This window comes from Canis lupus, chromosome 3, assembly GCF_003254725.2.
Source record: "Canis lupus dingo isolate Sandy chromosome 3, ASM325472v2, whole genome shotgun sequence".
Taxonomy (NCBI): Eukaryota; Metazoa; Chordata; class Mammalia; order Carnivora; family Canidae; genus Canis; species Canis lupus.
The window spans coordinates 48,956,877-48,971,281 of record NC_064245.1 but is presented as its reverse complement, the minus strand read 5'-3'; the positions used below and the strand labels follow the sequence as shown (position 1 = coordinate 48,971,281).

The 14,405-nt window shown below is 39.7% G+C and overlaps 1 long non-coding RNA gene across 2 annotated transcripts; it reads left to right on the top strand.

The window, feature by feature from the left end:
* The first annotated feature begins 376 nt into the window (after positions 1-376).
* Positions 377-14,137, top strand: LOC112653837 (uncharacterized). 2 transcript variants are annotated; one of them, XR_007409861.1, is made up of 6 exons: positions 377-641; positions 3,379-3,480; positions 3,978-4,129; positions 5,062-10,624; positions 10,795-10,859; positions 11,492-14,137. It is a non-coding gene; the product is annotated as an uncharacterized LOC112653837 (long non-coding RNA). The 2 variants fall into 2 exon arrangements; XR_004814694.2 differs by having other exon boundaries at positions 5,062-10,859.
* The last annotated feature ends 268 nt before the right edge of the window (positions 14,138-14,405 follow it).

Sequence of the window (14,405 nt, the reverse complement as noted above, 5' to 3'; positions counted from 1 at the left end):
TATGAGATGGGAAAAATGAAAGACAGTTTTCGAGGTGGGAGTAGAATGCCTATGGAATGAGACAGACCAACACAAGTCCAATTGGAATTCCAGAAAGGGAGAAGAGAAAAGAGACTAGGAAAAAGCAGTATTTAAAAAAGAGAATGACAGAGACTTTTCCAAAAGAAAAGACATGTCTAACTGCATGTGAAAATGAGATTCTTTTTAGTTTTAGCTGGACCAAAAGATTGAGAACAATTCAACAGGAGACAACTATGACCTAGATTTAAAAGTTAGCTTCTTGGTCACAAATGCAAGACACACTGATAGATTGCAAAACTGGTCTGATGATGAGTCAGTTGCCTGCTTTTGACCTACATAAGACAGTAAAGATGAAGAGAGTTCATCTCTGAAGAGAGCCTTAGAAGGGAGTTGTCAAGAGAGTTACTGATATGCTATGTTTTCATGACCATCGTGGAGGAGGAGCAGGAGGATGCTTTGCCCTCATTTCAGGCTAAGAGAAAGTGACTTAGTGGTGCTGCTTGGCCAGCCCAATATGTGTTTCCTGTATTGGAGGATCCTAGGGAAGGTCTATGACTCATTCCTGAAAATTCTAACATCAAGAGTCCGTGGTAGAGCCACTCTTGCCTGGTAGCAGAACGGTAAGTTGTGGCTGCAATATTGGGACAGGGCTGCACTTCCATTAAATGTAGCTAAAGATTGCTTTCTGAGCTGCAGAGGGGAAGATGTGAATTGGAATAACTTTACAGTTTTGAATTTATATTGGACTAGCCCAAAATTATGTAATTGTTAGGTTATTATCTGAGATTTCATATTGGAATGGGGAAGGAATTGCAGAGAAGGTCTGAAGGGACTGAAAGAAGAATCAAATTGGCTTTTTCTTACACCTTTCTTTGGGTCTAGCTTAATGAAAACAGTGTCTAAATATGAACCTTCAGGGGCACCTGGGTGGCTCAGTGGTTGAGTGTCTGCCTTTGGCTCAGGACATAATCCTAGGGTCCTGGGATCAAGTCCCACATCAGGCTCCCTGCAGCCTCCCTCTGCCTATGTCTCTGCCTCTCTGTGTCTCTCATGAATAAATAAATAAAATCTTTAAAAAACATGACCTTCAAATTGTGAAATTACAAAGATCACAGTTAATATAAAATCAATTTGTATTTATTGCCAATTTTAGTAACATAATGAAGAAAGAGAAAAACCTTCCTTTCTTTAGAGTAGAAATGAACCTCCAAATGTTATACTCTGAGAGGATACATCACTGATGTGATATTCCCAGGCAAGGATGTATCATCTGAATCTAATGGAGATAAACTTGAGAAACTAAAAATGAGGAATATTCTATTTAAACACTGGGAAGGGGCTGTAATAAAATGGTAAGTGTCATAAAAGACAGAGAAAAGCTGTATAAAGAGTGTAGAGTCATGAAGGGGCTAAAGATATATGACAGCTAAATCAATACCTAAGACTAGCTTGGATTGTGTACTTTGGGGGTAGGGGAGAGGATGCTAAAAAGAACATTATTGGATCAATTGAAAAAATCAGAATAAGGATGAAAGATTAAATACAATGTATCATTCTTTAATTTACTAAAGTTGATAACTGTACTGTGGGCTATGCAATAGAATGTCTAGGGAAATGTACACTCAAGTATTTAGCAGTAAAGAGCATGATATGCATGACTTATCTTCAAGTGATTTGGAAAAAAATGTGTGTGTGTGTGTGTGTGTGTGTGTGTGTAGAGAGAGAGAACAAATAAAGCAAAAGGAGTAAGAGGTTAATAGTTGGTGAATTTAGGTAGATGGTATATGAATATTCTTGAACTATTTTTATTTTGCAAATTTTCTTTAAAATTGAAACTATTTTTGAACATTAAAAAATGCAAACACAAACAAAAAATAAATGAGGAACCAGAGAGATGAAATAGATTGCCTACAGTGAGATGATGTCATGGCAGCAGAGTTCTCATGAGCAACAGTTGAGTCCAGAGACAATAGGATTATTTTCAAGCTGCTTAAGGAATGCAACCTTCAATCTTCAGTGATTTTTATCCTCTCTAAACTATTTTTCAGGGGTGAAGGCCAAATAAAAAAATTGAAAAAATAAAAATACTTAGATAAAGATTAATTTTTTAATTTTATTTAATCTTTATGTCCAATGTGGGGCTCAGACTTATGACCCTGAGATCAAGAGTCATGTGCTCCATTGACAGAGCCAGCCAGGTGCTTCCAAAATATTAGCTAATAATGAAAATGATCACTCACCGTTTCTTGCTGAAAGAGCCACTAAAGGATGTGCTTCAAGGAGAAGAAAATATAGTTCAGAAGAAAGGACTGAGATGCAAGAATACAAAGTTGAACAAAGCAATTAGTAAGTGTGAGCAAATCTAAATAAAATTTGACTAAAAATAAAACTTTAAATGATTATATTTTGTGGTTAAAGATGTGGAACTAAAATTTTAGACAATAATAACATGAAAGATGAGAGGATGATCCACAGTTAAAACATTTTAATATTTTACTTTAAAAAAAGATTTTATTTATTTATTTGATGGAGAGAGACAGAGCATAAGCAGGGGGAGTGGCAGGTAGAGGGAAAGAGAGAAGCAGGCTCCCCGCTGAACAAGGAGCCTGACACAGGGCTCCATCCCAGGACTCTGGGACCACGATCTGAGCGGAAGGCAGACACTCAATTGGCTGAGCCACCCAGGTGCTCCTCTAATATTTTCTTTATGGCAACCATAGATTTTAATGATTTAAGCTAAATTAAAAGAAAATAGACAGAATCTGTAATTTCTTAGATGGTTAGAGGAAATAGATAATAAAGACAACATGATGCTCCTTTTCCACCAAAAAAGGGTAGGAAAGGAAAAAGCATAAATAGAAAAAAAAATGCAAAATAAGGATGGTGGAAATAAATTCGAATCTATTGGTAATCACAAAAAATGTAAAAATTCATAGGATGAGAAACCACATAGAAGTCAAAACAAACTGACTAGATCTGTGTGTATCTACAGGCATCTCAGAAACATTGTACTGGGTGTACCAAATGAGATTCAAAAGGATACACATCCTTTGGGACCACTTTGCAAAATACAAAAAGACGCAAAACAATGGTATTTATTGTTTATGAATATAAGAATATGTAGCAGAATTGTGAGTGGAGGAATACACATCAATTTCGTGGTTATCTCAGGAGAAGATAGGAGTGGATGGGATGGGAGGAAGGTAAGTGGGTGCTCCTAACTTTAGCTGCACTTTTATTTTCCTTAAGAGAACCACTCTTGAAGCAGTCATGATAAAAAGTTAATGTGATACATTTGGGTTGTAGAATGTGAGTGTCTATTATATTAATTTCTGGATTTCTTTTTTGTATTTAAAGGAGTAATTTAAAAAGCCACAAAATCTCTCCAGTTTATGTTTAATTCCGTTTTTCCAAGGACAGAGAGACGATACAGTTCTGCTCTCATGGATGTGGTTTTAGGTAAGGATGCGGTTATTCTTTGGTTTCCCCTGGATTCATGGCCTCTGTGCTGAGTCCCATGGACTGGGGCAGCCAGGTTCCCTCATCAGTTGGCTTTCAGGTTCAGCCCAGGGGAGGCACAAGGGAGGAGCCTGGAGGGTGAGATGAAGAGAGGTCTGAAAATTTCTTCCATGCTTCTTCCTGCTTTGGTGTCCCGTGGCTATAGTTGCCTCCTTCCATAAGCACAACTCCACCAAATGGCTCTTCCTTCAGGGTTCCTGCTCTCATTGGGCTCTACTAATATTATTTCCTGCTCCTGTGTCAACACGCCTGGGGGTGTTGACCATTTCTCACCTTTGCTTGTCTCCTATATGCCTTACCATATTCCTTGTTTGTTTCCTTAAACTTGTTGGAAACTCTGAGAAAGATACCTGCATTAAAAATTTTGCATTTTAACTTCTTGGGATGACATAATAAGACACTGTGAAAAATCAAAAATGATTTTTTTTTTTTTTTAGTTTATAAAACTTCTTTGCCATGGATGAAAAGATTGATAAGGTGACCTCCATGTCTCAGCCCATTGTGTTATCTGAGCATGTGTGGTTGACAACTTCTTGGGGAAAAGGAATCATGGCTGACATACACCAGAAGAACTGCTCATGCACCAAAGGTCTTAAGATTTCTTGAATGGTATCATTTGTGTTTTATGATTTCATGTACTCAGTGAATTTTGATTGAGTGCTGCTCTGTCCCAAGAACTGTGTGTGTAGGGATACATTGTTGAGCAAGAGGGAATAGTCTTGTCCTCAAGGAGCTTCAGTAGATGGGGAAGGTAGGCAGACCTAGTATGAAGACATATGGTAAATTCTAGGAAGATGGAGGTAGTGAGGGGGTCCCAGGAGGTTTATCCCATCCAGTCTTGAACCATAAGAGATAGTTTTACAAGGGAAATAACATCTAATCTCAAACTTGAGGTTTATATACTAGTAAGCCAGATTAAGGAGAACAGCTGGTAAGAAGGGATGGGTTTTAGTTTAAGATGTTCTAGGTAGAGAGAAAGACAACTTGGACAAAGACCAGCAGGGGATAAAAAGCATTTGGGAAATTGAAAGTATATCTCTTGGGTTAATGTATAGATTGCAGGAAAAAGGGGGAGAAAAAAAGCAGAGGTCAGATCTTGAAAGGCCTTTTAAGTAAGTTTAAGGATAGGAGTGTTATTATGAGGTCAGTGAAGAGCTGTTAAATCTTTTAAAGTAGGTGGTATACATATTATAATGATATTTGCATTTAAGAATGATTATCCTGAGAATGAATTTGAAATAAATAAAACTAGAGGGGAGTTCTCTTAGTAGGTCTCTGGGGTAACCTGGGCCAGAGATGATGAGCTGGGCTTGAGTCAGTTGGGTCAGACTGAATGGCTACAGCAGATAGGATGGCTAACATGGACAACCTGAACCCATCCTGTCACATTCAGGCAATTGTTGTCATTATTTTGCCTGGCAAAAAGCAAACTGTCGTCTCCTTGCTGGGTTTTAGTCAGACTGTGAACTCCCTGCAGGCAGGGAATATACATTTTTTTAAAAGATTTATTTATTTATTCAGGGCACGGGGAGAGTCTTAAGCAGACTGTGGACTGGGAGTGGAGCCCCATGTCGGACTTGATCTCACGACCCTGAGAGCGCGACCTGAGCCAAAACCAAGAGTCAGGTGCTTAAGCGATTGCACCACCCAGGTGCCCGAGGCAGGGTATATTTTGTAACCATCTCTGTGTCTCCAGTACTTTGAGGGGTGCTCAGGGAATGAATATTCTTGAATAAAGGAATCTTAGGGACAGTTTTTTTGATGCAGTGGTCATCCTGATGACTTCCAGACCCAACTAGGAAAGTTCAATAACTATTGTGAAGTCAATGTCTAGAGCTATTTTTCAGAGGCACAGGAAGGCGTGCGTGCTTTAACTTGGTTCACCATGCATATTGAAATGCGCAGGCTGCTTTTGCCTGACTCAGTTCTCTTGTGCCATCTGCTGGGACGAGCATTTCATGGCACACCAAAGTGAGATAAGCAATGAAGACAAGTCTGAAAGCTTTGTGGGAGAAACAGCAGACAATCCCCTGGGCAGCCTTGCAGTTTCGTTGGGGAAACAAGTGTTGTGCCCAAGCCACCGTCTGTTTGCTGCTAATCTTTAGTAGTTTCCCAAGACAAATATCCCTTTCTACCGGTTTTCATGTAGACGATCTTAAATCCCTGTATTCTCCATCAGGTTTTGCAACAATCCAGTGATACCAGCCGCTATTATTGTCACTGGTTTTGAAACTCAGATAGGGAAGCACAGAGTTTTAAGTAAAATGCCAGTTCTGAGCAGTGAACAAGTGGCCGAGGAAGCACTGAAGTCTGTTTTACTCCCAGTTGCACAAAACATTTCAAACACAGTAAGAGAGAGGTCAAGAGTGGCAGAGATAAGCTGCTTAGCCTTAGCATGGACAGGGCGGTGGAGCAGAGAAGGCTGGCTTGCTCGGTATGTGCACTTCAAATGCCAAGTATTGGTAGGGGGTGGTTAAGGGGGCGGCGAAGGGGGAGCTGCAGCAGCAACTTTCCTGCATCGTCCATTCCCCAGGGACAACTCAAGGTGATGTCCCTGAGGGAAAATTTTTTAGAATTCTATGAAAATTGTTAGAGCTTGCACCAAGATGGTACCTAAAGTCTTTGGTGAACATTGTCAAACAAAATAGACACTGCTATTTTGGTTAACATATATGGTTAAAACAAAGAAACTAGCAGACCATCCTTTTATCATTTAAGCTTGTTATTCTTATATTAAATACATACTTGCATAAATCCACAAATATACTCTTGACATTAAAAGACCCAAACATTCAGGGAAAGCTAAAAGTCTCCTTTGCTTTTCTCAAAGATACCGCAGTTAGTGGTATGCTTACAGATCTTTTTCTGTGTGTTTATTATACACACATGGTTCCTACGGGAACGTAGAATATGGTTTAATGTTTTGTCCACCTATATGAATGATATCTTGCTGGACTGCCCTGTCCTGCCATCTCCAACCGAGGGCCATACACTCTCCTGACCCATTGGGATGTGCAGTTGGGTTTCCATGAGGCTCCTCCTGGGGCGCCCTATCTAACTGCCCAATAACAGCCATCCTCTGCCCCACTCCTGTCCTCCCCACATCACGCCTCCAGGCTGGCTGCTCTCTGCAGCTCATATCCAGCTTTTTTTTTTTATTGTGGCAAATATACATAACATAAATTTTTACTATCTTAACCATTTTTAGGCATTCAGTTCAGTGACATTAAGTACATTCACATTGTTGTGTAACGGTCAACACCATCCATCTTCAGAATGTTTTCATCTCCCCAACTCTGCAGCTGTGAAACACTAGTTCCCCATTTTCTTTCCCCCAGCCCCTGGCCACCATCTTCCTACTTTCTGCCTCTATGAATTAGATGATGCCAGGTAGCTCATATAAGTGGAATCATATGGTATTTGTCTTTATGACTGGCCTATGTGGCTTAGCATTGTGTCCTCAAGGTTCATCCATGTCATAGCATGTGTCAGAATTCCTTTCTATTTTAAAACTCAGTATTATTTCATTGTATGTATAGACCACACTTTGTTTACCTATTCATCCACTGATGGACATTTAGGGTGTTTCTTCTTCTTGGCTATTGTGAATAAAGCTGCTATGGACAATTTAGAAAATATTATTTTATACAGCAAATTCACAACCTTATACGAACTAGTTTTGTGTGTTTTCTTCTTTGCAACCACATAATCCCAGATGAATATACCTTCAATCTTGTCAAAGCTCCTGAAGACCAAACTGTAATAATCTTATTTATAAAAATAAATTAAACCAAGTTGGGCATATTGCCTAGGAAATTTGTATGACATAATTGTAAGAAGAATACTGTCCGTTGATACATTTGACTATTGATTTCTACCAGTCACAATGAGAAATTGGGGATGAAAATGTGTGGGTATTTTGTAAGGTTTGGACTAGAGCCAGTGATGTGACAAACTGGAATTCTCAATTTGTAAGAATGCTATCCTTGGGTTTGTGGAATCTTTTAGGTCTTTCCTGACCCTTCCACAACTAGAGGACAGAGAATATAATAAGGGACATTGTTCTTCCCTCTCAGGACATTGGCTTATTTTATGTATCTCTGGAATCATGAAGAGAGCACAGATTGGGGATTAGGCAATTTTAAATCAGAACAGTCACTTTACCGTATCTTGACACATGTAAACATAGGCAAGTTCCTTAATTTCTCCTAACTTACAGTTCCCTTAAATGATGAAAGTAAATGCACATCTTCTAAGTTCTGCTGAGAAGAGTAAATGAACTGACATATGCAAAGCACCTCACATTCCTGAGTCAGAGGGTACATAACAAAAAGTAGCTGCCTTTGTGATCAATCTTATTCATCAGTTTGAGATACAGATTTATTTTAATATTTAACTTAAATCATTCTATTATCCTGTCCTAGTTAGAGTGAAAATGCATTTTTTCTTTTCCTGCTATCCTCTTTTCTGTGATAACTCCCAGCAGGGGTACTCCATGATTCCTGTCTACTGTCATCTCCAGCAGAGAAAATGGGAAAATCAGTGTCCAGGATTTTTGGCTGCTGTTGCTGGTCCTGCCACACAGTGTCGCTGTTGAAGCAGACAACTTTGTCACGGGGTGCCATTCTCCTGGCTCAAGCCCAGTGATGTTAGGGAAGGGGGAATGGAACATAGTGATCTGAGAGCAGCTCTTGTATCTCATCTCAGCATGCTGCAGAGATCACCTCTATGTATGTACTTGTTGTGATGCAAGCAAAGTTATAAGACCACTGTGTGTGCAGGAGACAACTTCACCCCTGTACATCCTGCCCATGGCTGGGGCTCAGTCTTGCTGCCTGTTTACTTCTCAGGTCTTTGGGTGATACAGCTAGAAACTCCACAATAGATGGCTTTTTTGCATGTGAATGGTTACCACCATGCTCAAATAATTAGCATCTTCTCTCTGGCAGTATTGGCTGGCAGGTTCCTGCTTCAAAGAAGCCCTTGTAGGACAGCCAGCTGTGACCCAAGGTTGGAATACCCATCTTTGGGTGCATCTTTGCACAGATGAGTTCCTTGGGCCTGGCTGCTTCTGTCCACACTCACATGAAATGGGCAGGAATCAGGAGGCAGATAGTGCTGAAGAAATGCTGGATGTATACCAGTTGCTGACTCCTGTCACTAAAGCCAGATCTCAGGTCTTTAAATGTATCAAGGGTGCCCACCGTGGAAAAGGCATTCATGAAGAGATACCCAAGATAAATAGTCTCGTCCAGAAAGCAGGTTGCTAAACTGTGTGTACAATATGATTCCATTTCCCCCTATTTTTTTTGCACTTCTCTGTTGTCTGAATTTATTTTTATAAAGTGTGTGCATTACTTTTGCATATAGCAAAAATGATAAAGATTAACAAACATACTCTATTCTGCTGGCATATTGGTCAGGAATAGAGCCATCCCCTAAAGAAGAAGTAGGGAGTACTGTGGCATCTTTATAAGAATTGTTTTTGGAGAAATTGGGAAACCTGTACTATCAATTTTAAAGTGATGAGCATAAAATAAAATCCATAAGGTAATGTAAAAGTATATCTTCTTTCCTTAAAAGGTTTCTTATAAAGGGCACCGGGGTGGCTCAGTCGGTTAGGCATCTGACTCTTGATCTCAGCTCAGTTCTTGATCTCAGGGTCATGAGTTCAAGCCTTGTGCTGAGCTCCATGCTGGGTGTGGAGCTTACTTAAAAAAAAAAAAAAGGATTCTAAAAAGATCAAAACAATATCAAATTCTTACAGTAACCATACCCTAAGGACAACAGCAGAACCAGTTGAGAGCAGACAGTGTTTCTGCTTACTTGTAGCCTAGAGAAATTTCTTTGCTTTCTCTGCATGCAGGCTTCCTTTTTCTGTTCTTACTTTTGATCAAGTGGTTGGTGACTATATTCTTTCCATTTGATTATGTCTCTATGATGCATAGTGTCTGAGTAGCATGCATCATTCACTTAGAGATTAGAAACTGAGTAAATGAGGAAAATTGACATTTAAATGTCTATAATGTACTGAGCATTGGACCAGTGGTTTCACTGTTCTCATGGTCTAATGGCTTTGAGTCCAAAGGGGTTTAAGAGAAAATCCAAAGATCTAACCTTTTTTCCCCCAGTTCAGTTTTCTAAAATAGGGTTTATTTATTTATTGATCTATTTTTAAATAAAATATTTTATTTATTCATGAGAGACACACAGAGAGAGGCAGAGACATAGGCAGAGGGAGAAGCAGGCTCCCTGTGGGGAGCACAATGTGGGACTCAATCCCAGGACCCTGGGATCATGACCTGAGCCAAAGGCAGGCACTTGACCACTGAGCCACCCAGGTGCTCCAGGCTTTATTTTTTAAAGCAATTTTAGGTTCATTGGAAAACAGGAAGGTACAGAGAATTCCTTCCCATATACCCTCTACCCCACATATGCATAGCTTCCCTATTATCAGCCTCCTCCACCAGAGATACATTTGTTACAGCTGATAAACCTACATTGACATATTACTATCATCCAAAATTAGGGTTCATTCCTGGTGTTGGACACATTGTGGGTTTGGACATGTGTATAATGACACTCATCTACCATTATAGTGTCATACAGAGTAGTTTCACTGCCCTAAACATCCATTACACTCTGACTTTTATCCCTTCCCCACCTCTTAACCCTTGGAAACCACTGATACTTTTACTGACTCCATGGCTTTGTCTTTTCCAGAATGTCATGTAGTTGGAATCATGCAGTACACAGATCTTCTCAGGTTGGCTGCTTTCATTTAGTGATATGCACTTAAGTTTCCTCCATGTCTTTTCATGGAGTAATAGCTCATACCTTTTTATTGCTGAACAATTTTCCATTGTCCAGATGCACCACAGTTTACTTATCCAGTTGCCAGCTGAAGGACTCCTTGGTCACTTCCTGGTTTTGACAATTATGAATAAAACTTCCATAAGCATCCATGTGTGCTTTTGGGTGAACATGTTTTCAGCTCCTTTGAATAAATACCAAGAAGATGCTGGCTTAATGAAGATGTGTGGCTCTTGGCTCCTGCATCTGTGAACCTGAGAGCTACAAATATGTATGTATATTTCTTTATAACAACGGGGGAATTCAAATTTGTTCAAATAAAAAGTCTACTTTAGCTGCATTAATTTGGGTAGTATTAGCTTCTGGATTGGATTAACACCAATTCTCAGTGGATTAACACAATAAAAATATATTTCTCAATTCCCTGTCTAAACTGCTTAGGAAGCTTTCCATGAGGCAATTCAGGATCCAGGCTCCTTCTCTCTTGTGGCTCTGCCCTCCACTAGGTATGTAAGGTTCTTTTCATTCAGCCAATGGTGTGGGGAGGGAGCTTGTGTGGTGTGGAAGACACACATATTTCTTGATCATTTTGGCTTCCCAAGATAACATCACTTTTGCTCATATCTCATCGGTGAGCATGAGTCCTGCCTAGAAGCTGGGCCTGGGAATATCATGCCTACTGGATAGTCACTTCTCCGAAACAATTCTACTCCACGGAGGCGGTCACTCATCTTTGGTGGTCACTCAATCATTTCTACTATAGGTATAGTCATGACTCAAGGAAATGATTTTGAATTCTGGAAAAATTCAAGAGTTAATCTCCTCCAAAGTCACTTTTCAACTAGCAGTGAGTGGCAAGAAGGGGAGGTCATTTGGATGACCTCAGAGGGAAGGTCAAGTTTTCTCACAAATCATTGATTGACCGACATGCTATCTCCTCAACAGAGTGGTCCCATCCCACATGAAGCATATCTATCTGTCAACAAAGTCTTTGGAGGGGTAAAACATCCTCCATGGATTGTAAAGAATGTCAAATGTCAATGTATTTGCAAATATTATTAGTATAAATGAATGCCCTTTTGTGAAAGAAGTAGTCTCACCTCTAAAACACTGCTATTGGAATTTTTTATTGCTTTAGCCATTTGGAGAACAAACTGGTGTCGTATCTTGAAGTTGAAGTTGCGGGTATCCTGTGACCCAGCAATTCCATCAGTATTGTTGGTAAGGATTGACTTCCCAGTCAGGAACCCCAGACAACTAAAGAGTACAAACAACTGCATATATAAATGACTCCCAGTGGTTTCATTTTTCTACAAGATGACATCTGAAGAGCAGGAAAAAATTGACCATTCCTACGAGAGAGAAATCAATTCTTTTGGAATGCCACTGTCAGTAGCTGAAAATGCAATTGGCAGCAAGTTTCTAAATGGTGGAGATCATCATCCTCAAAGCAAGCCTATCTGAGATTCTGAATTTGAACAGGAAAAGATATCTGTGCCAACAAGAATCAAGGAAGTATTAGCTCTTACAGGTGCATGGGCAGATACATGAGAAGGGATCATATACCTTACAGTCACATTTTAACCAGTTAAAATAATTTTAAAAAGATTTTTAAGTAATCTCTGTAGCCAATGTGAGGCTTGAACTCACAACTCTGAGATCAAGAGTCACATGCTCCATTGACTAAGCCAGCCAGGCACCTCCTAGTTTTTAAAAAATTAATACAATTATTGATTCAGGGGCAAGAAAAAGTATAGAATTTATCTATTGTAGGGTAAGTGGGGATTTATAGATAATAATTTGCTTTGCAGACTGAGTATTCAAGTAATATGACAGGAGCATGGCATGATCACGAGAGTGGCATGTATAGAAAATTTTCTTTTATGTGGGGACTTACCTGAGGACCTATTCTCTTCAGAAGATGCTGGAAATATAAGATGTAGATAAAATAAAATAGGTCTCAGAACAAAATACATGTCACTAACTTCATGGGCTAAAGCTCACACCTTTTACTCACAGTGATTTCCTTGCCATATCACTCAGAGCTTACTTAATTTAATTTTGTGTTTCTGTCTAGTAAGCTTGGTTTGCTGATTCTTCCTTTAAGTAGCAGTGAGAAGGAACAAATTAGAAGTGCAGTGTGTGTGTGTGTGTGTGTGTGTGTGTGTGTGGTGGGATGTGGATGTTCTATTAGAATAATGGTTCTTAACTAGGGGTGATTTTGCCTCTCCCCTCACTAGGGGACATTTGGTGATGTCTGGGGACATTTTTTATGGCCATGACTAGGGAGGAAGGGAGAGCTGTTATTGGCATCCAGAAGATGATAATATCATAAGACACACAGGACAACCCCCTCCACCAACATAAACAAGAATTATCTACCCCAAATGTCAATAGCGCTGCCCTTGAAGCAGTCATAAGGACATCCACAAGATGTGTGTGGCTACTTACAACCTAACAGTGAAGAAGGAGGTGGAAAAATGATAAAAACGCGCATAGGAGCTTTAAAAAATTAAATTTACAAAAGCATGTCAATGTGGCATGGTTTAGCACAGAGGCAAAGAACTCTATGCATGTCAATAACCCCTGAGGCTGTCTCTGTATCAGAGCACTGATAATGGCTGTTCAAATAATGTTAATATATTCAGTTTAATAAAATAGATGGGTGATCTTTATTACCTGCAGCTAGGCGGGAATGTAGATGGCAGACACTGATATCACTGATAAACATATACCTCTGACCTCAGCCTGGAGCTAAGGGATTGCTACCTAGTGCACTGGAGGCAGAATTTATGTGGGTAAGGACATACATTTGGGTGCTCCAGCCCTGTCACGGAGTGACCTTGGACACAAGATTTTAAGTTTTCTGAGCCTCTAGAGGGAAATAAGATATCTACTATGATGAGTGATGTGGAGATTAAATAAAAATACTTGTACCTGATGCATAGAACGCATTTAATAAACGATAGTTCTTATTACTGTAGCTATGATTAAGAGAGTATTCATTATAACAAATAATATTTATATTTATGACATTTTTATAATAACAAATGAGAAATAAAAGGTAGTTTTTATGAATAATCTGATGTCCTGAGGTCTAGACATTTGGGCGTCTTGGTGTTTGGCAAACAAAAGGCTGTTGGCACAAAGTCAGTGACCTGTCTTCTGGTGGCCAAGCTCACTCACCCATTCACAGACAGCTGTGATGGGTTCCTGGTACACAGTTGGGGGGGGTGCGAGGGTTCCTCCAATCCAGACAGGCCTCCAGGATTGGAAGAGGAGAAAGAAGGAAAGTAACAGAAAATTCATCTGACCTTGAACCACTGATGGCATGGTGCTCTTGCTGAATTTCCTTAAGCCAACAGCCAGCTCAGTGCTGCTGAACAACCACTAGTCTTGATTCTTCTCACTGCTTCAGGCTAGGAAAGCAAAGGAACTCCGCAGGATTGAGTATTGTACTAACTGATTTCTATCAGGAAAAACTCGGTATCCACGAAGCAGTCAGGCATCCAGGACATGTTTAAGGACATCAGTGACTGTCCCTCCTTTAACTCCCAGACTTCTAACTCCTTCATCTTCAGACAGAACTGGGTCAGCATCCTGGCGTTGTCGCTTACTAACTTACCTTGGCTAGACAACTTGTGACTGATAGAGAAGCAAGTTACTTTATCTCTCTAAGCCTCGGTTTCTTTACCAGTAGAATGGGAAAGTAATAACTCTTCTATTTTTCAGTTTTGTTTAATACATCTCAACCATATTATTAAATAAAGATTAAATGCACATATTCAATGACTATTAAATGTATTTATTAGATAAAATAATGTCTGGGAAGCATGTCCCTGAGAGTTGGCATAAGAACTTCATGAATGTTAACTGCTCTTTTTATTATTAATTATTACCACCCTTGGGATGGATTTGAATGACCCCAATAATCTTGGTCTTAAAGTGGCACTGCTCTTAAGGAGAGTTTATCTATTGGATTTACAAATATAATAATACTGTGTGTGGGTGTGTGTGTCATGATCTCAGGGTCATGGGAGGCATCCAGGCTT